The 21,404-nt window shown below is 37.1% G+C and overlaps 1 protein-coding gene across 1 annotated transcript in view; it reads right to left on the bottom strand.

Moving 5' to 3' along the window:
- OTUD7A (OTU deubiquitinase 7A) overlaps nucleotides 1-21,186 on the bottom strand; it is a 161,187-nt gene extending 140,001 nt beyond the window's left edge. Inside the window, exon 1 of the mRNA XM_026059346.1 lies at nucleotides 21,111-21,186. The gene's annotated coding sequence lies outside the window, so the exon portion shown is untranslated. The remainder of the gene's footprint in view (nucleotides 1-21,110) is intronic.
- Between the last annotated feature and the right edge of the window lie 218 nt (nucleotides 21,187-21,404).

The raw sequence follows: 21,404 nt of genomic DNA on the forward strand, positions 1-21,404 counted from the left end.
GATTTTTAAAGACTAAAACAGATTTTATACAGTTCCCTCAGACTCAGTTGCTCTCAGTTCAGACTGTTACCCAGTATTAGAAGAAATTCAGTGATCACACAAGTCTGTTAATCATGATTTAAATTTCATAAGAGTTCCAAAATTTTCTGTATATATCATTTTGACACATAACTCCCCCCCCCAAGAAAAAGATAAAAAAAGATTTCCTGATTTGAAACATCTTTCCATTTGGAAATGTAACTTTTTAAAATACAATACTCAAAACAAATTGTTTTAATTTGTTAGCACTAAAAGAAAGAATTCTAATGGATTTTCAGTTATGCCCAAAATCTCACATTCATGTTTTCCCTTTCTTATATTCCCCCTGAGCTTTACCTATTTTATCGCTGAAAATTTTGGCACAGCTAAACAACAGATCCACAGTTAGTTTCATTGTCAAAGGCCAGGTGTAAATTTCTGATTACAAGACAGTAAACTCTCCACATTCTGCATTTGATTTAGATTTTACTTTTGATTCCTGAAGCTGCAACATACACACTTTCTGAAGTAAACCAAGTGAAAAATAAAAAGTGTTTAGACAACTTCTAATAAGACAAGCTCATAAGACACGACAGTAATGTAAGCAGGGACAGAGCTAAACTCTTGGGTTCCAGTACAAATTTTTCAAACCCAGAGGTCTAAATGGGGTCCAAAGTCTAAATTTAGGTGTCTAAAATTAAAATGGACTATCTAAGCGGTCAACCATCTGTATCTTCCAGTTAATTTAAGAGGATGCATAGGTATTCAGCTGTGTGGAAAAAACAGATCGCTTTACATGTTAACATACAGAACTCAGATCCTTACTTTAAGGGCATGGGATTTACATTCAGCCATGTTCTGGACTCCATGCACTAAATTTCTCAAAGTTGAAAATTTTGCCTCAAGACGCAGCAGTCGCCTTATTCATAATATTCTCAATATCAAATACCTTATTCCAGAAATAAGAGGGCAGGTCTATTGAGGCTTATCAAGTAAGAGTCTTCATTTACCATGAACAGTAACACAACTGATTAATACATCTGTCAAGCAGCTATTCTCTTCCATTTTTTAAAAGTTTGTCAATTATCCCTTATCCATTCCCTCCTCCACTCCCTAATTATGTGATCTATCAAGGAAAGAACAAGGTTGGATTCAGAATCTAAGCGTTAATCTTCCAAATTTTCAGTAAATTACATTTGAGAATGATTATAAGTTGTAGAACTGTCATTGTTGGAAAATGTAAAGACAGGTTAATAGGATGAAGATATTTAGAAAAGTATCCCATTCCAAAGGGTAGAAAGGCATTCTATTTTAAAGCAAAATTGCTTTTTTTTTTTTTTTTTTTTTTTTTTAAACTCTCCTCTCTTCTTTTCTCAGTCCTTTGGGAAAATTTTAATAGAAACACAAAATAGAAAGCATCTTGTTGCCTTCCTCCATTGACAAAGAAACAGTCTCAGAGACAGATTAGAAAGAAGAGATCCATGATTAGGCGAGAAATCTATCAGGAAATTTTATTTCTATCCCCTGTTTCTGCTGCTCACATAAAATACAATCCCCCGGCCCACCAGTGGATTATAGCCTGTTATACCTGCCTGTAGAAGATGTGGACCTTTTACATATCCTGACTACAGAACCTGCCTCTACAGCTGAAGCTGATGAGAGATGTGCTGTTAGCAATGCATGTCTGCACTTCAGCACCTGATGTATCAGTCAAAATGGCGATTATAGTATCATTTTACAAATATTTTTTATGAAGCAGGAAACATTTTAATAGTAATGAGGCGGATCTTAGATGATAAGTCAATAACCACATTGCAACTCAGCAGGAAACCTGAGAACAGAATTTTCACTCCAGTGCAAGGTTCACTACAGTTATATGCCATTCTTAGCCTTCATTTCTGCAAGACAGTCTGTGATAAATCAATCACATCTTGCAACTGTGGGTTGTTTTTTGTTTTTTTTCCCATTCCAGATTGTCCATATGAAAAAAAAAAGGGGGGGGGAAGGATTTTTTTGGCCAATTAAATTGCCAGTCCTTGCTGCTAAAAATCCCTTTAAACAGCATATTTTCCTATTTAAAAGGATGGAAAAACTCATCTTTATCAGAATATAGGTTTAATAACTTCAACAGTTTTCTTACTTCTCAAGGAATTTTTTTCCCCCAAAAAAGGTAAAATGCAAGGAAAAAAAGGGGGGGGGAATACAAACAATTTTTCCCCCTATAAAAGAAACTTCAGTGCTCTATGCTTGTATTATGCAAAGGTCACTCCCCATCACCTTACAAAAAAGCAAAATAGTTTTATAGGAGAGTAATTAGTTGTAGTTTAGTTTCTTAGCCTTTTCAGCATTACAGAAAGCAGCTTTCATTGAAAATGTAAAATTATGGGGCTTGATTTTCATTTAGTATTGTGTTTAATGTACTAAATTATGTAAATAATCTAAAAAGCACTCAGCTCACCAGTAGTAAGTAGCTACTGTAAATATATTCTCTCATTTTAACCAAAGTAGTAGTCTAGACAAGCTATTACTATACCCCACAATTTTCAGATTTCCCTTGATTGAACAGCAAATCAATAAAACATTTTGGTACAGCTGTAGCTTTCAGCTGGATGCTGACTACTTCTTCATGTCTAAGACCATATGTGAATCCTAAGCAGAGAGTCATTGGCACCAAAAGATTTATAAAAACCTAGGCATTTAGATGTTTCACCACAACCACGACAAACTACGTATGATAACTGCTAAAGCTGTCTTGTGCTAACAGTAATGAGGCTGTTCATTTGTGACAATCAATGGACTGTTTGTGGCTTGACTGTCTGATATTCCACACTGAAAATATTCCATATGAGAATAGCTTGAGATTTTGGGGAGAAACTGAAATGTGATTATGGCACTCACATACCAGAACACTATGGTGGTTCTATACATACATTATGTTTTTTGAAAAAAATAATAATAATAAAAATAAAAAAATACAGTACTAGAACAAAACCAGACAAAACTCACAGTGAAGGGCATAAAGAAGGCCCAGCATCATTCATTCCCTAAAAACTCATTGCTGCCGTTAAATTCTCTCTGAAATGCCTTCTCCCAAATCTCTTCTTCCTCAGGAAGTCCCATCTCCAGTAGGGCCAGAATGAGGCCTTAACCATGCACTACATTCCCACAGCATTCCCTGCTGCAAGCTTAGGACAGACAGCTGGGCATCATCTCACATAATTGCTTTCGTGCCTTGAAAGGCAAAGGAAGGTCCTATGGAAAAAACTTATGATGAACACCACAGAAAGCAAAGCTATCCTGTTTGTATGCGCATGCGCACATGCACACATACGTGTACATCCTTTTGCATATAAATTCAGAAACTTATTTGTATGTGCATATACTTATTCTGTCCTAATTGAGTATAAACTCTGTGGCCAATATCCTTCTCCACCACAGAGAAAGCTTATTCTTTGCCTAAAGAGTGACATTTTACTTCTCTTAGGGTTCCCTCTCCATTTCTCTAATGGATTACATTCTTTTCTTAAAAATAAATATCCAAAGGGCATCCCTCTTGGTTCTGCCACAGAAATAGAGCATACTGCCTGAAAAGTACTTTAGAAATTTCCTTCAAAATCAAGCAACAGAGGCCCTTTCGATCAGCACTGTGGAAAGCATAAATTTTTGCCAGACAGCAAAACAGTACTTGGGGTTGAAAAGTTCTCAATACAATTAGATACTCAGAAGCACAAAGAATGTTAAAGCAACAGAAGAAACAGGATACATATGGTTGTCTCTTGGAGACTCTGGAGGAACAGACAAACCACTGGTTCAAGTAAATCAGCAGAAACAAAAGCTGCAGAAAGTGCAAGAAAAGACTACTGTAAGTGAGAGATGAGTATCTGCTCCTTGGAGGACCTGTGGCATAAAGAAAAGAAGCAGCTTTCTCATCTCTGAAGCTATTTTTCATATTCCAAAAGTTTTCTCCTTTACGTACACTGAAATGCAGAAATATTAACAGGAAAAAGCACTGTGCTGCTTCTACAACATAAGCTACGAAAATGCATTAATATTTATTTCAAATATACAAGCTCTTTATTCACAGAAATAAGCCTCTGAATGACAACACCAAGATGCATGTGAGGAACGCTTTTGGACCTTGGGCCCCTAATTAGAGTAATGCTTTCTGCTTTGGAGGTCACTCACCTCCAATCATTTCTTCTAGACTGCTGAATCCAAAAATTCAGGGAAAAATTGACCCTCCCCCAATGCAGCAAAAGGGGCATCCTCACATTAACAACCTACGAAACACTAAGGAAAAAGGTCATCAACAGAAAGGTAGATGAACTGTTTATAAAATTTTTTTTTTTAACCCCAACGAGAACAAAGACATTTTCTTGCAAGTATTCTTGCAAGTCCACCTACCTTTTTTAAATTTCATTTGTATGTTTCTGACCATATAAAGGACTCCCTAATTGACTAAAGGACTGTACTGCTGCCTGAAATTTCTTGTGTGAAAGTTTGCACATTATATAAAACCTCCAAATAAAATAAACACCGAAACTGTTGTCATTACTGTATGAGCTGTAAACTGACAGTTGCATGCTATCTCTCCTGTATCAGCACCAATGCATATTCAGTCGTTCCCTTTAAAGTATTCTTACACATTCAGTTCCTATAAGAAAAACACAAAGGCTATATCTACATGTTACTCATGATTAGAGAGTATTACAAGGTGAGTGAAGATGACATTTTCCAAATGGCACCAAGCATAGCTTTCATTAGTTGTTGTAGACAAAAGAATAGCTTAAACTGTGAATGCTAACAGGCAGCAGATAATTGAGTGCCTGTGTCTGTGTGGGTGAATGTCCAAGAGTAAACTTCTGAACTCTCAAGCACAAACCTACTACTTGACAGCTGCAATCTGTACAGGCTGGTTTTAAATTTTGTTAACACCTGGACTAAACAGAAGTGGCATGTCCTGAATCCTCCAACCAATAAAGAGACATGAGACAACCACAGAATCAGTTAGGAGGCTGATCACATGTTGTGTGTTGACTATTTAGATTGGGAAAACCAGAGGCTTGGGAGCTTGGAAAGAAGATGAGGCTGAAAAGAAGTGTTCCCAGAAAGCAGTAGTAGTCTTGGAAAGAAGAAGGGGACTTAGAAAGAAAAATATGAAGATCCTGGCTGGAGAAAATATCATGGAAAGGGGGTGGGGAGAAGATCTGGAGGTCAGAGAGATGCATGGAGATGACTGTCAGGGGATGCCCAGGGACCTTGGCTGGTAACATGCAAGACTATGAGTAGCTGCACAGCACAAATTGACACGACTTTCTGCCCGGCCTTCTCACACAAGCAGCGATCTCCCTGCTGGGAGGGGAAGCTGAGACCTAGTGAACACGGTGCTGATGGCACAGCAAGTGAGTGAGTGTGCGAAATAATCAAGGAGGGTAAAAGCTCTAAAGTCATTGGTTCTTAAATAAATCCCAGTATGCAGATCCACTACAGACTGCCGTTTGCTCTGTCTCGCCTGTGACACTTGTAACACTCAGCTTCTTGTTAGAACTCTGCAGCATGCTGTAGGAAATCAACTACCTGCTTACAAAGTTTAAGCATGCTTTTTTCATTACCTACAACACAAAAACATTAAAAAAAAAAACAGAAAACATTTACACAATTAAGTTTTGTAACTGCAGGTTCCAAATAATTAGGGTTGCAATCACAAAAGCACATTGATAGAAGGAAAAAACAGTCTTTCAAAGGAAAAATGAATTTCATAGTGCTAGTTGCTACCTCACACAAAATGCAGCCTACTAAAATTGAAGCTGAAACACTAATCTAAAATAAAAATTCATAATTAATACCAAAAAGATTATGAAACCATGAAAGGGCATCCCAGAATATTATTTTATCTCATGATTTCCATTTCACATATCATGAACAGAAGCAGGCAGAAGTATAAAAGCTCAGGCAAAAAAGAACACCTTAGCGTCTTGGGAGTTCATTTTATGCTGTAATTGGTGAAAAGCCTCCCTAAAAAGGTTATAAATGCAATATTAATTTCATTATGAAAGCTCCCACGCCATATTAATTTAGTTCCTAGCACCTTTACTGCATCTTTTCAGATGCACAAAACCTTAGGAGGTAATTTCATTAAGAGTAAAAATCTGAGAATGGCAACTTTTTTAAATAGATTGGTGACAACTCAACTTGGAAGCTCGCGTATTTATTACTATATTATCATTTGCTTTCTATTAACAACCCACTGACACAGCATAAAGCTACCAGGCTCTGCTGTTGAAATTATGTCAACCTCAAGGCACTTGTGTATTTGCAAAGATTGCATGAACAGCTTGCAAAAGATCAATGACATACTTCTTTATTTAAGGGAGATACTCAGCTTTAGTGATCTCACATAAACGCTGAAGCCAAGCATGAAATTTAACAACAGTCCTATCCTATGATGCTACAAAAGAAGATTTTTATTCCAAACACTTGCTACATTGGGCACTGTATGTAGTTCTAGACATATAAAATAGTTCAAGTGCCAGTTTGTACAACAGCACTAGCAGCTTCCCCATCCTGGCCTTGATTCTGTAATATGAGTTACACATGCAGGCCTCGGAAGCCACCTATGGTCTCATTAGTCAGTAGGTTCCATCAGGAGCTTTCTTTCATATAATAAATTTATAAAATACAAATATATGTAAAGTGAGTTCTTTCAAAATGAGTATGCAGATGTTTATAAATCTGATAGTTACTATATTATCAAGTTTACAAATATAGTATGTATTTTGGATGTTCCAGTTCATTATGAATTCTGAAGCCTGCATATACTTACCACTTAATTAAGATGCCCTTAGTGCAGCTATCATATACAAGCAAATTGTTTTCTTTTGACCATGTTTTAACAGGGGCTGTTCATTTCTACCTCACTCTTATTCAAGAAAGAGAATAACAAAAGAGCTTCTTTAAACCGCAAAGATACAAGGTATATGACAAAAGCTGCTACTTTGTATGCATTAGTGACAGACATCTAGGTAATGAATTATGAGTCTATAAATCATGACTGAGTGTCTTTATGAAAGGGTATGTTGTAGTTCAACTAGAGCTCAATTTTTTTAAGCAGAAACCCCACAAAAAAAATTGTATAGCTTGAGTGATAACAGGAGATCAGATCATAAAGTTCTATAAAGGTCCGGCCTGACTCGAAAAACTGATGAGTCACATTCTAGGCATCTCCTCATCAAAACACCAAATCCCCACTGCAGTCAACAAGTGATGTAAATTCTCTTAAGAATTTACTCGTTAATATACAGAAACTATATTCTGGAATAAGAACAATTAAAGAAGGTAAACTACTTTTTGGACATTCAGCCTAACTCTTTTGAACACTAAAGCAAATTTTATTCTCACTAGCATTTTCTCATTCTATGTTCAGTCTCATTTCAAATATCTGTGGAGAGGGGCTCAAAATAAATACTTTAGAAAAGCTTTCTTCTAGGAGTGACCATTATTCATAATTGAAAGTAAACTCAGTGACTAGCAGGCATGGGATCTGTAAGACAACATAAATTTATAATAGTTCTGTAATAGGTTTAGAATCACAGTGTTAAGAATCAAGTGTGACTGGCTGCCAGGCCAATACTACTGTTAGATAACAACTATCAGATAAATAAATTATCTGAAATGTAATTAACCTAGAATGGAAATTGGAAACAAATTTACAAAACAAGCTAGGTATTATTAAACAAAACATTTTTAAACCCCAAAGGGTAGGAACACACAGAAAAGATAGATGCTCTTAATATTTCTGAGTACACTGGATTCTTGGACAAGCATGGATGGAAATTGGATGATTGGTGCCTTTCAACAGAATTTCTCCTGCATGAAATTAAAAGGAGGGACAACACAGAATATCACATACGATCAACTAGCCCACCCAGACTAGGGAACCCAGCCAACTGACTAGTACTCATAAATGGTTATTATTCTTATCAAAATGTAATAGATACTGAATTACATGCTGTTTATTTTAGATTACACATCCAATTTGTCAAGACAATGCATCACTATTTCCACTCTGAAGTTTTTGCAGTATCTCCTACCTAGTTTCACGGGCACGAAATACAGGTACTCTCAGTCCAAGTCATTGGAAAAAAAAAAAAAATACTAATACCAGACTAGAAACATTTTTGGATTTCTGCAGAACCCAGTTGTTTCTTCAAAGCTAGTGAAGACATGCAGAACCACAGAAAGAAAAAGCACAAATAGCATGTGAGCTTTCAGCTAAAAATGTTTGTCATTTTAGCATTTTATATTGCTCAGATGGCAGCCTATCTTGCATTTTATTAATTCTTTCCCCAAAAAAACATATTTATGAACAGCAGTTTTTGGTCAAATGCCCTAAAGTTAAACTTTTTCTCCCATATTCAGTTCCTACTGCAACAGCAAAAAGCATTAGAAAGAATTCCTAACAGAGACATGAGGGCAAAATGATTTTACCATAGCTTATGAAGGATGACACAACTGCAGGTTTGGATTTAAATAGACATGTCTAAAGGTAGGGAACTGCCTCCCCCCACCAAAGTACAGAAGAACAAGGGTTTGGGGGCTGATCTTCAGCTCCACTTTTTCAGTTACAGAAGCAATCTTTTCAATTGGGGTTTCACAGCTTAACTGTTAATGAAGTTAAAACTTTCTTTGGCACTTTAATCATCAGGACAAGAGTAAACTTTTTAAAAAATACTTCATATGACCCAGAAGTCTAAATCCCATTCTGAGAAGTTACTCAGTCTCTTAAGTACCTGTAGCCAGCTTTTCTAGGGAGTCAAGGAGCTATGGAAACTTTCAAAACAATTCTATCTGCATGGGCTACTCATACCACCAAATAATTCACTAGAGTCTCTTTCTTTCTCTCCCTCTCCAAAGAGGTAGAATTATCCCAAGTATTAATACAAAAGATTTAAGTGTTCTGTTACAAAGCACTAATCAAAGACGTATCAGACCACTGAACCTTTAGGGGTGCATTCTGCTTTCTGTTTCATTTGGTCAGCTTTATCAGATCCTGTGATATTTACAAACATACAAAAACACTTTACATCCATGAAGATTGCAGTACTTTATGAGCTACTAGCAATGTATTTAAAATAATTGTGCTTATACTTAACTGTAATATGTTTCCCATAATACAGTGAAATCCTGCCACTAACTTTTTCTGTAAATACCACAAAGCCTCTTGTCTTATTTAACATGCATTATATGCAGTGACCCAATTTAACAGTGTAAGGCTTGAAGAAAAGAACTGTTAGATCTACAAATATATAATATCACTTCATTCCAGCCACACATACAGTGGGAAAGTGCAGAATCAACACAGAAGAAACTTGTCTTATTAGCACCTCTTTGCATCTAGTTATTTTATTAATCAGATCATAAGCTTTTATGTTATCTGGCTGCTCAGGAATTTAAAAAAAAAAAAAAAAAAAGCCAACCTTCTCTTGCAAACTATTGTAGAATTAGTAAAAGGGGGTTCAAAAAAACTCCTCAAACATTTTTTAAAAGGCTCTGGTCATTCTCAAAACAAAGGTATACGAGTAGTTTTTCCATGACAGGACAGAGTTCATACTCCATTAAAGAACATTAACCATTACACAATGGACTTCACTTGACTTCTCTGTTCCTCTGTTTGCAAGAGAGCAATGAATGGTCCATCCCGGCTTCAAACAATTGTATGAGGTTTAACAAATTGTACAGCTTTTTTGAATAAGTGTTTTTGCTATTTGTCAATAACCCATTCTTCTGGAACATGTGCCTGTAAATCCTCAATTATATTTTCAACAATCTCTTCCCGTTCTTTCAAAAACATGGTAAGCTGCTTACTAAAAATAAACATACATACAGTTATTGTATTTCACTTTGTTATTTAAGCTGGAAGAGCAAAGAAAGGTCATATTTTGCATGAACATCTGTACAGAAAATAGGTTTTGTGTTGGTGTTTTTACCTTCCTAACACCAGCAAAACCCGTTCTTACTGTTGCATTTAAAGAAGAAAAAAAGTGTAAGAAACTGTGTACAATGTTTCTTATTTCAAATTATACAATTATAATGAACACCACATTGAATTTCTCATGGTGTGATGATTAAAACAAATAAGATAACCACAAGTTACCATAATTTGAGTTTCACTTATTGGAGCATTCTTCTTCTAGATCTCAGGACTTTACTGTACATCATTGAATCAGCTATAAGATTACCCCCTCTTAAGGCTATGAAATATACTGTACAACATTGGGAGGGGTACAGGTTCAAGGAAAATCTATTCATTTATTTTCTCCCTTTAAACAAAGTGTATTTTCCATAGCCATATCCAAGAAAGAATAAAACATTCCCAAAATGGCAAACCATTTTGCACAATTATACTTTGCTCCATTAAAAAAAAAAAAAAAAAAAAGAGCAAACTGATAGTGCATCATTTGAAGCAGCACAAATAATTTTTTACATAGACATCTGTCATGAAGTGTTTTAAAACACCTGGGACTTAATCTGAAGCTTTCTGACAACAAAACATTTTGCTGTTCTATACGTGAATAGAGCTAAACTCACTTCTTGGCCATTCACTGCTTCAGCATTTCAGCTTAAACTTCTGCAGTACTAATGTCAAGAAAATGTAGTTTATCAGCACAACCATTCCCTTTGAGGATATCTTCTGCCAAAGACTCAGAACTCCACAACTCAATAAAGGATATTTCTTGGCATCACTTTACTATAAAAGGAGGTCAACTTCTGTTCCACAAATGGGACAGGTATTGAGATCTGTGGGGTTTTGTTTGTTTTAAGCTTCAGACCTCTTGTTCTCTTGTTCCCCAGGACTATGATTCTCAAACACCATCAATTACTTCTCAGGTAAATTTAAATTATAGACCGAATCTTTTTCTCCTTCATGGCTTAGTCTCAGATTTTGTAGAGGAAAAACAGTTCACAGAAAAAACATAAAAAAACCCTTCTCATTTTATATGTCACTATAACATCCGTAAAATAATAATTGAGGCAAGGACAGTCACAGTGTCATTTCTATACAGAATGGCATACAACATGCAGAATAAAAGTATGTGATCTTCAAACCTTCCCTCACAAAAATAAAGACCTTTTTAGGGAATTAAACTTCATTATAAAAAGAAAGGTATTCCATATTTTTCTTTGATAGCTGTAAATATACATTTAGTGACAACTGGCCTCAGAGATATCTTCTTTCATGAGGACATTTCCCTGTTTTACAATGAATAGGAAAATATTTTTATATTAAATATGAGAGGCATGTGGAATGAAAGCTAACAACTGAACAGTTCTTGAAGGAAACTTGCACCATTTTCACCAAAACTATAATTTTAAGAGACAAAACTGGAGGAAGGAAAATTATAGTGGCTCTGTTTCTCAAATTCTATATCAAAGAGAGTCAAGAGATGATAAGCTAGACGCAACCATCTCATCAACTACAGATACTTACAAGTGAGCTGTTCAGGCATGAATATTCATCTCCTGTGGTAGCAGAAGTCAATGATTTATATTTCCATGTTAATTGAGGTCTGCACTTCACTAGTACAACATTTTGTGTTCATAATAGCATAGCCCAGTCACCCAATCTGCTTTAGCACTGAGGGAGACGAGCCAATCTAGCAATACTTCAACTGCATGCACATTGAACAGGTTTTCCAGTATGACTCCATATTGCTTATCTTCTGAAATGAGTATATCACCTTTTTGCGGTCATAGTGCTACCAGCCCTGCAGATAAATAATGCATTATATCAGCAAGGCACATGCACCAGTAACTCAAGGCCTTCAGAGCACACAAGGACAGCTTGCTTAAAAGAAGATTCCCCCATGTGCAATGAGTAAAGAGTTTATGGTATGTGTTCATAATCACAAAAAAAGCTAGTTCAAACAGACTTAGACCCCACTACAAAAATATTCTGTTAGTTCTCCCAGTCACAAGTCCTGAGATTCATTTCCCAACTTACTAGCCTCTGTCTGACCCATCCTCCTTTGACAGTTAAACAGGTTCTCCCTTTGAAGGGTAAAGCAATGGAGAAAAGTGTGGATGGATAAGGTGACAGAAAGAGGACCTGTTACAAAGGTGATGTAGCCCAGCCAGAGACAACACAATAATGATTCTTGTTACAAACAGCATAACTCTAGGCTTTACGGTGCTCCTTTTTCTTCTCTACATGCTTTTACGTATCAATGTTGGAAGAAATTTTTAACAATGAAGAATGAGAAAAATGTAAACTATGTTAACCAGGAAGCATTACAGAACTCTATGTGGGACTTCATCAGGACCCTCTTTAATGAAGGAGAAAAAAAAACCTGTGTAGCCTACAAAGAACATCTTTTTTCACAATATTCAGTTTCCTCCTCCTCCTTGCCAAAAATAGATAACCTTTTATTAATCCTGATTAAATTCTGTTTTGGGCATTTAGAGTCTGCCTATGCACTAAGGAATATCTGTCTTTATATTTCCTGCCCCAAACTGTTGTACAATCCTTATCTATTAAACAACCTCAGTTTGGCATCTTAGAACAGAGAGATGCAAGTATGATTACAGACATAAGAACATGAGAGAAAAAGAAAATCAGTAAAGCACTTATGAAGGGGATCTATATGAGCACAAACAACTTTTCCTAACCTATTTGAAAATCTGCCTCCAAATATTTAGCAATGAACAGAAAAAAACTCTACCATAGCACAAACATACAGGAAAATTTCAATTAGAAACAGGTACATGTGAGTTCTATATATCTGTGGCCCTAACATAATACATTGATATGAAGAAGCCTGAAGGAACAAACTGTCTATTGCTAAGAAACACAGCTTCTAAAGGACCCGACATTTACTGGATGAGAGGCATTTGAAAAGTCATCCACAAATACATGACTCAAAAATGCATTTCTTCATGCAGGTCTTTCAACAGAAGAGACATTATACAAAGCCAAGTATTAGAATATCCAATTTGTTTTTTCTTGTGACATCAAAACAATATACGATAAGAAGCTGTGAGAATAACTCATAGGACCTGGGATCCTTGTGGCAAACTGTCATCCAGACCTGGACCTTCCTCTAAATAACTTGGCATTGACAGGCCCTCCCATGCTTTTGTTTGAAGTCCCACTTTTACGGTTTTGAAAAAACAAATAATATGAAACAGAAAAATAGCATATCATATACAGCATCTCAGCTGTTATTTTTGTTTTAAATTCCAAATTTTCAAGTTAACCTCCCAATCTCGGAATTTAATTCTCAGCTCATAAATGCTCAGGCATCCTGGTACTCATGGCTCATGAAAAAGTTACTACTTGTCAGTGGCACCTTTTTTTTTTTTTTTAAACCAGCAAACAGTGTCAACTTCTCAACCTGCAGATACTTTATCAACCTGAATTTATTCCATGTTATCCTCATGGACTTCTGTTTTGTGAACCACTACATCATATATTACTTCTGTCAATTTGTGCTGAAGGGAAGTTTCTCTGCAACTCTAACGCAGCTGTACTTGTAGAACAGGTGAATGCTTGATCCTGCCTGAGTCTTTCCCACATTTTAACTTTACCTACGTGGTGCCTATTCTGTTATTACACTTGCTGGAATTATTTTCATTTGTCTTCCTTTTTTGCTGTACCTTTCCTTTAATTCACCTGCACCCTTACTGAGACAAAGATGGAAAGACTTCTTCAGAGATTCATGCAAGGCAATTAGGTCATTTCATGGCTTCATGCTTGACTATGATTTGCTAAATCAATGCTTTCTTTACACTAAAATTTCCCTTCCCATTACCACAATGTTATTTAATACAGCTGTATATCCTTCTTTTCTGTAGAATTGACAATGTAACAGCTCTAAGACCTAAAATATAAGCTACTGGGATACTAAGTATTCTCAAATGAGAGGCAAGTTTTCGGTAAGGTATGGTAGGTCCGAGAGTAAATTCACAGTATATCCATTTGCAACAATTTGTCCTGGATTCTATTCTAAGTATGTTATTCTGATTAGAGCGTGCTGTCATATTTGTATCTAAATGCAGAGACTGATCGTATATATTTGCTTCTACTATTTCTTGCTTTCTACAGACTGAACCTAACTAATAAGCTCAGTTTTCCACTGTTAAGAAGCTGTCCTCTACACAGATCTCAGTGCTAACAAGGAGAACTCTTTAATACAGGATAAAAGCTCCTTGCAATGATCTCAGCAACTCTGAGGATGATACAAGTATTTCCACAGAAACTTAACGAATATGTATCTACAGAGATGCATCTTGCATCAATCACTCCACATCCTTGCTTGGCAATGTCCAGTAGTGTATAAGCACCTGATATAGTCACCCATGGATGACAGAGAAATGATTCATTTGAACCAGGAGACAGGACAATTCAAGTCAGGGACTACTTCTGGTACTTTGTTGTCACAACAGACCTCAAAAGAGAGGATAGAAGCTGATCCAGTAAAGATATTACTTGCTATATGATCTTAGTTGGCATTCCTCAATTTAATACAAGGATACAGTAAATGCATATTACTCATTTATAGCTGGATGAGGCTTTCAAACTACATGTATAATTTAGATGTGGCTGACTATTCACATCAAATCTGCTTGCCATGTCTGTGACTTAAAGCAAAAGATATGTCTTAACATTTTTAGAAATTATCTCACATAAAGATTTAGGTTTTAGAGAGCTGCACCTTTTCGCAAGCTACAACTCAGAATTAGCATTTACCAGCAATCCCCTGCCTTGCTAGGCAATTCTGAAAGTTATGCAGTCTTGGGCCTTGATACATGTTTAATCAGGAAAACCTCCAAGTACTAGGCCTTCCAGCGCAGCTTCCTGTGACATCCTAGCCTTTTTATGGACTGAAGAGAGATTAAGTTCAAAATTTGCATAATTCAAGGCAGACAATCCCTTCACAATGTCAGGCTCCCCAATTAAAGTTCTGTTATTACTCTGAATGCTGTAACAGACTCTGCCTAATGGACATACTCATTGCACTTCTTTGCTAAAACAGTGTTTTCAAAATAAAAAAATACTGCATTATTTTGAAAGAAACTACAGTTAAGCAATTTAACAATCTTGCAGTGATCAGTGCTGCAAGAAAGGCCTCTAATCCAGTGACCTGAGACTAGAAGTAGCCCATGGAATGACTGAATTCTCAGTTACTCAAGTGCTTCATATTTAGACAGGACCAATATAATAACCTTGGCTTGGTCTGCCATGTAACACATAGCAAAGTAACTCATTAAATAATTTGTACATCAGGAATACAACATAAGCAGAATTTCATTCCTGCTAAGGTGTTGAAAAATAAAAGAGAGAAAAATAGAAAATAATTTTTCTTTCTGACTTTCTAATTATTTTACTAGTTTCTATGGTACTATCACCATGGCAGCTAGCCATTTTAATCACAGGCATTAGAACATGTTTCTGATAACATCATAGCAAGGACTTAGAAATATATTACATCTCCTGGTTATATACAGAAGTAACAACTTTGTTATATGACAGAGGTCACTAATGGCATCAGCAGTCACAGTTAGAAATGTGGTATTTCAAGCATCTAATTAAAGGAGATAAAATAATGCAGTGTTCCTTACTTTAAATTCTGATAACAATAGTGGAAATACAACCAGTGTAACCAAAAATGAGAATCAACATTTTTTTTCACAGCTTGCTCACTTTCTGCACAGATTTTGTCTCTTTTTTGGTTAATCAGTCAATACATATTATTACTCAGTTGAATAGTACTGGAGCTTGACTATATCGTAATCCCAAAAGAATACACATGGGAAAAAAATTCATTGTAGAGCACTGAGTATCTGCAAAATACTAAGATTAAAAAAAAAAAAAAAAAAAAAGACAAGACATGACATTCTCCATTCTCTGTACAGGCCAAATGGTTTTGAAGCATCACATATAATATTGAAATCATGATCAGAGAGCATAACTCAGTATTCTGAATGATGAAATTTTAAACACATACTGTGAAACGTAATAACTTTGCTAAACATATCATGAATTACTTGCAGATACGCTCGTTCTTAAAGAGTCCCCTGAAAGTATTCAAAAATACTTTCAGCAATCAAATTTTTGCATTTTCTATCTTAAGCAGTTAGAGCTACACTTCAACTCTTTAAAACAACTGTTTGCCAGTTTCTTACAGGCACAGTGCAACAGCAATAATTGATGATTTGAGGAAAGCTGAAAAACAACTTTAATTGATTTAAACTAAGAAAGAGGAATTGCTATCTTTGGATGTAATTTTTAAAGCAACAAAACCTAAGTGAGGCACATGGTACGTAACCTAGTTCACCAAGCTTACTGTATCCAGAAGATCTGAGTCAAATACATTGTATTTAAAAATAACCAATCCTAAAAATCAAGATATACTGCAGAAAGACTTAAATGTCATGAAGCACAAGCTATAGGAAAGCATGTCAATATTTAATGCTGTACACAATAGTGAAGGCTAAAGGTAAACTTCAATGTGTATTTAACAATGACACAGTTTAAGTAGCTAGTTTAAAATACAGGAATAAAAACAAGGAGAGAGAAAAAAAACTAACTAATTTTAGATTAAAAAGCAAAGTGAACCATTCCTAATTCCATCAGGATGAAATGACAGCATGTCCAGAGCCAATATTTGCCACTTTGACCAGTCAGGTAGATTTACTGGACTTCATATATGGGGACTGATAACATTCTTCTAGCAAAAAGTGGGAAAACACAAACGCATCCCTTGTGAAAGAAGGGGGAACCCTCCATTTCTTCTGTAAATTACATTAGAAGTTTGATTTTTTTAACTATCTTAAAGTCATACTCTTGTACTGGGATGTGTGATTTTTTTCAAATTAAAATGCATTTCAAAATTCTGAGAGACTATAACATATCACATAAATTTATAAACCTTTAATGAAAGTTAATAAGATAGTCCAGCAATGAATTGCTTACTTCAAAAATAAACCTTGAATTTAAAACAATGAAAAGAGACTGAACTGACACACTATTTAAAGATAAAGCATTTATAAACTGAATTCAACATGCAAGAATTCCTCTACTTCAGCCAAAAAGAGTTGCCAAGGGTCCATCCAAGAAATATTTAAAAAGATAAGCAAAGATATTATCAACACTATTCTGCAGTAAAACAGTACAGCAAAGCACTATGACTAAAAATCTCTGGTACAACCATAACCTAAAATAGACAGTATTTACCTCAAATAAACGAAAAGCCAGAACCTAAAGGAAACTGAGAATAAGACTTGAAACACATCACAATTAGCTTTGTCTCTTCAAAATTCTTAAAAATCAATCAAAAATACTCATCAGGGACACAATGATGCTATAAGAACAATGGAAAACAGCACTGTAAGTCACAACTTCTATATCTCCAGTCTCTGCATGCTCATTAGGTTTCCAATCTTATTCCCTTGGGTCAGCATTTGGGGAAGGAGAGCTAAATAAAGAGACTAGAAAATGTCTGATGGTGAAATAGGTGTATTGTTATACTTACAAGCATATACTAATTAATCTACTACCTTTAAAATAAAAAAATTAATTACTAGCAAAGAACAGAGAACAATTCTGCCATTTTAGGTGGGGACATCTGACTTCCTCAGTTTTGTGCCATGTACTGTTTTAGCAAACCAACAACAAGGAAATACAGAAAGATGTAGTATAAGACCTATGTAACATTTACTTCCCTCTTAAACTGATAAACTCCTACTCTTACAGGATAGATATCTAACTATGCAGACTATCTAGATAGCCAGGTTAATTGCCTAGTTTTCCTGTTAGAGCAACACTGATTCGTTTGTCCAGAAGGTTCATATACCATCTAGCTCTATGCTTTGGTGCAGATATCTATGAATGCATTTGCATGGCTGTGCAGTGCATACTGGGAGCATATCAACTACAAATGAACTAGCAGACTACAAAACCTTCCAAAAAAGCCTTTTCTATTTCTTTCTGTCCTCAGTTTAACGACAGTTGCATTTGATATTTTAAGAGCTTGCCATTTCCTTAATTAAAAGGTCATGTTTAATTTTTGCTTAATATATGCCCAAGGATATTGTATGAAATTCAAATCAAAGACTCAGATTTCATGGTATGTTTTGGGGAATGCTGAATATATTAAATGGAAGAAGACATTATCAAACACAGTAAGACTTGTAGTCTGAGTGTCGGGTGACAAATACGCTGCAAGTTCTCTTTTGATCCTTTCCCTCTTCCAGCTTCAACTTTCTCTTCAGGAACACATATGCCTCACTAGAAATAGTGTCCTCCTCCTGTTAAGGCTACAGAAGTTACTACGTCTTAAGGCAATAAAAAGCTAAAATACAATATGGGACAACACAGTGATATACATGTTTTTAAAGTTCTTATGTGTCTTTGAGGTAAATAAAATATAATGAAATACCCTTAAATTTTTTTTTTTTTTTTTTTTTTTTTTTTACTCTAAACCAATAGAGATATGATACCAAAGGACTCTAACCAGACTAAATGAGATGAAAACATCACAGTGATTAGATTTAAAACAAACAGCTCAGTGAGGAACACGATCAATTATAACATAATTCTACTCCCAAAATCCAAAAATCAAGCCTTCAGTATGCTCTTCAGGCGTTATATGTTTTCTACACATAATACTTTGGCTATGTAAAACATAGACTCTCTAATTTTTATAATATAATTGCAACAAGGGAAACTATGGCAATGATTAGCACACTGATTGCATTGGTAAGATTCAAGTGAACGTTCATACACCTGCATATATACGGCTCTGCAAAAATCCTGACCCGGAGGCCCACTGAAAGTCTGTTCAGTCCCTGCCTTTTTGCTGAGTCTGCCAACGTGACTACAAGGGAGATCTACCAGGGATGATGAAAGATGCAGGGGCAGGCTTACTAAGAAAGGACTAAGACCCTTTCTACCTGCTCATTCCACACTTGCTCAAAGTCTTTAACATCCAGCCATTATCATCCTTATCTGAATTTGCACTGGTAAACCAAGACCAAAATCTTCTAGATTCCATCTCCAAAAAAATATCTTTTTTGAAAATGGATGCTGCATTATGAGTTAGTGAATGATCAGTTATTTTTTGCTATATACATAGCAAATTATTAGTCTATTACACCTGATCCTTACCCAGTCTGATATTCTTTACAGTTATTATACTATATACAAATTAAGCTGTCATGAAGATGATTGAGCTTCTTGTAAACTACAAACACAGAAATGTAGTATCATGAAAGAGGGAGATTCAGGAAAATGTCATTTCTATTCCGCATCATCTGAAGGTTTTATATCATCATTTCATTTCTATATTCCACCCCACGACCAATGTTACAGTCTTATCAAAAGGATATGGGCTTGTAATAGAAGGTATCCCAGAAAAGGGTAGCCAGTGATATTCAACTATACTCACATGGGGAAACTCCAGATTGTCCCTAAGAAAGCAGCACATGCATGCCTGGGCAAAATCCGGCCTTTATCCATAGAAGCAGAGAGACTGTTTAGTCAGTTCACACCAACAGCAGAAAATGGAGCCAGATACAACCTCAACTGTCATCACGCTTGTATTTTAATAACACATCATAAAAACCAAAACAACACTTTGCCCACTGGTAGCACTTCCAATTCCGGAAGCTCCATATATATACACACTTTGCTTTAAATCTGTGCCCTACCAACCTTTTCTAGATTCAATATCATCTATAAAGATTGAATTAAAAGAAAAATGTGGGCCAAATTTATCAGACATTAGTTTCCTTTGGATATGGAGTTTAGAACGCTGACTATGTTTCATCCTAGATGTGATTCAAGTCATATACGTTCTGTTGAGCAACATATTTTCCACCAGCCCAGTCCAAAATACTTGCTCTGATCATCCATTTCAAATACTTGTCTGAGGAGCTGAAGGTCAAATGAGAAGTGGGAAAGGCTTCCTTCCATTCATATTAAAGCAATTTATGTCTGTACAGCACACTAGAAATTGTAGCACTATCCAGGCCTTGGGAGAGGAGGCTCAAGAGTTTGTTAAATTATGACATCATTATAGGTAGCTAATTTAAAGACACATCCAAGGGGCAACATAAGAGACCGTTCCCCTCTGTCAGCGTGGAGCTGTGTATGCCCACACAGCCGGAAGAATGGTGTGTGCATGACACTGACCAGTGATGAGGAACTTATTGTGAAAGAACTACAGCAGAAGTAGCCAACATTTTATTCTCTTATTTTCAGCACTCTATCATAAGAGGCTCTGGATCTTTATTTCATAGAGATATTTAACAAAGCTCCAGAAGGGGCTTAAAAAAAACATTCCTACCTCCAGGGTAACCATAAGGGTAGTGAGCTTTTTAAATTTAGATTATGTAAGGTAGTGTGCTTCTCTGCATTATGTTTTATACGCACAATTATATCTCGCTGCACAATCTTTCACACTGTAAACTCCAAAGGATGCTTATTCACACAAATTCCTTTTTGTAGCTCTTCCAGAGAGAAAACAAGTATTACACATATATCTAATATCAGCCTGAACGAGGTCGATCCCCCAGATATCTGACTGGGTCCAGGAACCGCAGGAGGAAACAATCATCTGCCCAAACCGGCCTCCTGCCCGCGAGGACCGGACCACCCGGCCAGGGAGCAGGCTCCTTTCATCAGATAAAGCCGCGAACGCCGGAGCGAAGCTGGGCCGAGAGTCTGCAATGCAGAAGCCCTTCCCGGAGCTCATCAATGAGCTGGGGGAGACGGGGCGGGGGCAGAGCCGAGAGAGCTGCCCGCATCCCTGCCACAAAAACCCGGGACACGCAGGCTCCTAAACGCCCGGCTTTGCCTTTACCGGCTAGAGCCGAGGGCTTTGCTCCCGGGCTGCCCGCAGCCCCGCACAGCGGGAACCGCTGCAGCCGGGGCGGAGCGGAGAGCCCGGAGGCAAGGGCAGCTGGAGGCAAGGGCAGCGCTGCGGGCCGGGCCGGCGCACCTGTGCCACCTCCCGCTCAATGACACCGGCCCACCGGCCGCACCGACCCGCCCCTGCCATGCACCCAGCCGGGGGGGAAGAAGCAGCTCTTACCTGCTCCCGCTGCACCTCCCGCAAGCCCTTGCTAACCGAGCTCCATCTTCCTCCGACCGGGGGGAGGAAGTCAACCCAGCCGCTGCCGTCGCCTTCAGCTGCTGCTTTCCGTCACCGCGGTCCCCCCGCCCGCGCTGCCCGGCGGAGCGGCCGCCTCTCGCCCGCCCTGCAGACGGCTCCGGGAGACGGAAAGCGAGACCCACCTCCCGCCGCCGCCTCCTTCCCATGAAGTCACCGGCCGCAGGGCCCTCCCCTCGGCTGCCCGCAGCGGCCCGGAGCGCCGCGCCGCGCTCC

The sequence above is a fragment of the Apteryx rowi genome, unplaced genomic scaffold, assembly GCF_003343035.1.
Source record: "Apteryx rowi isolate R43461 unplaced genomic scaffold, aptRow1 scaffold_156, whole genome shotgun sequence".
NCBI classification, from domain to species: domain Eukaryota; kingdom Metazoa; phylum Chordata; class Aves; order Apterygiformes; family Apterygidae; genus Apteryx; species Apteryx rowi.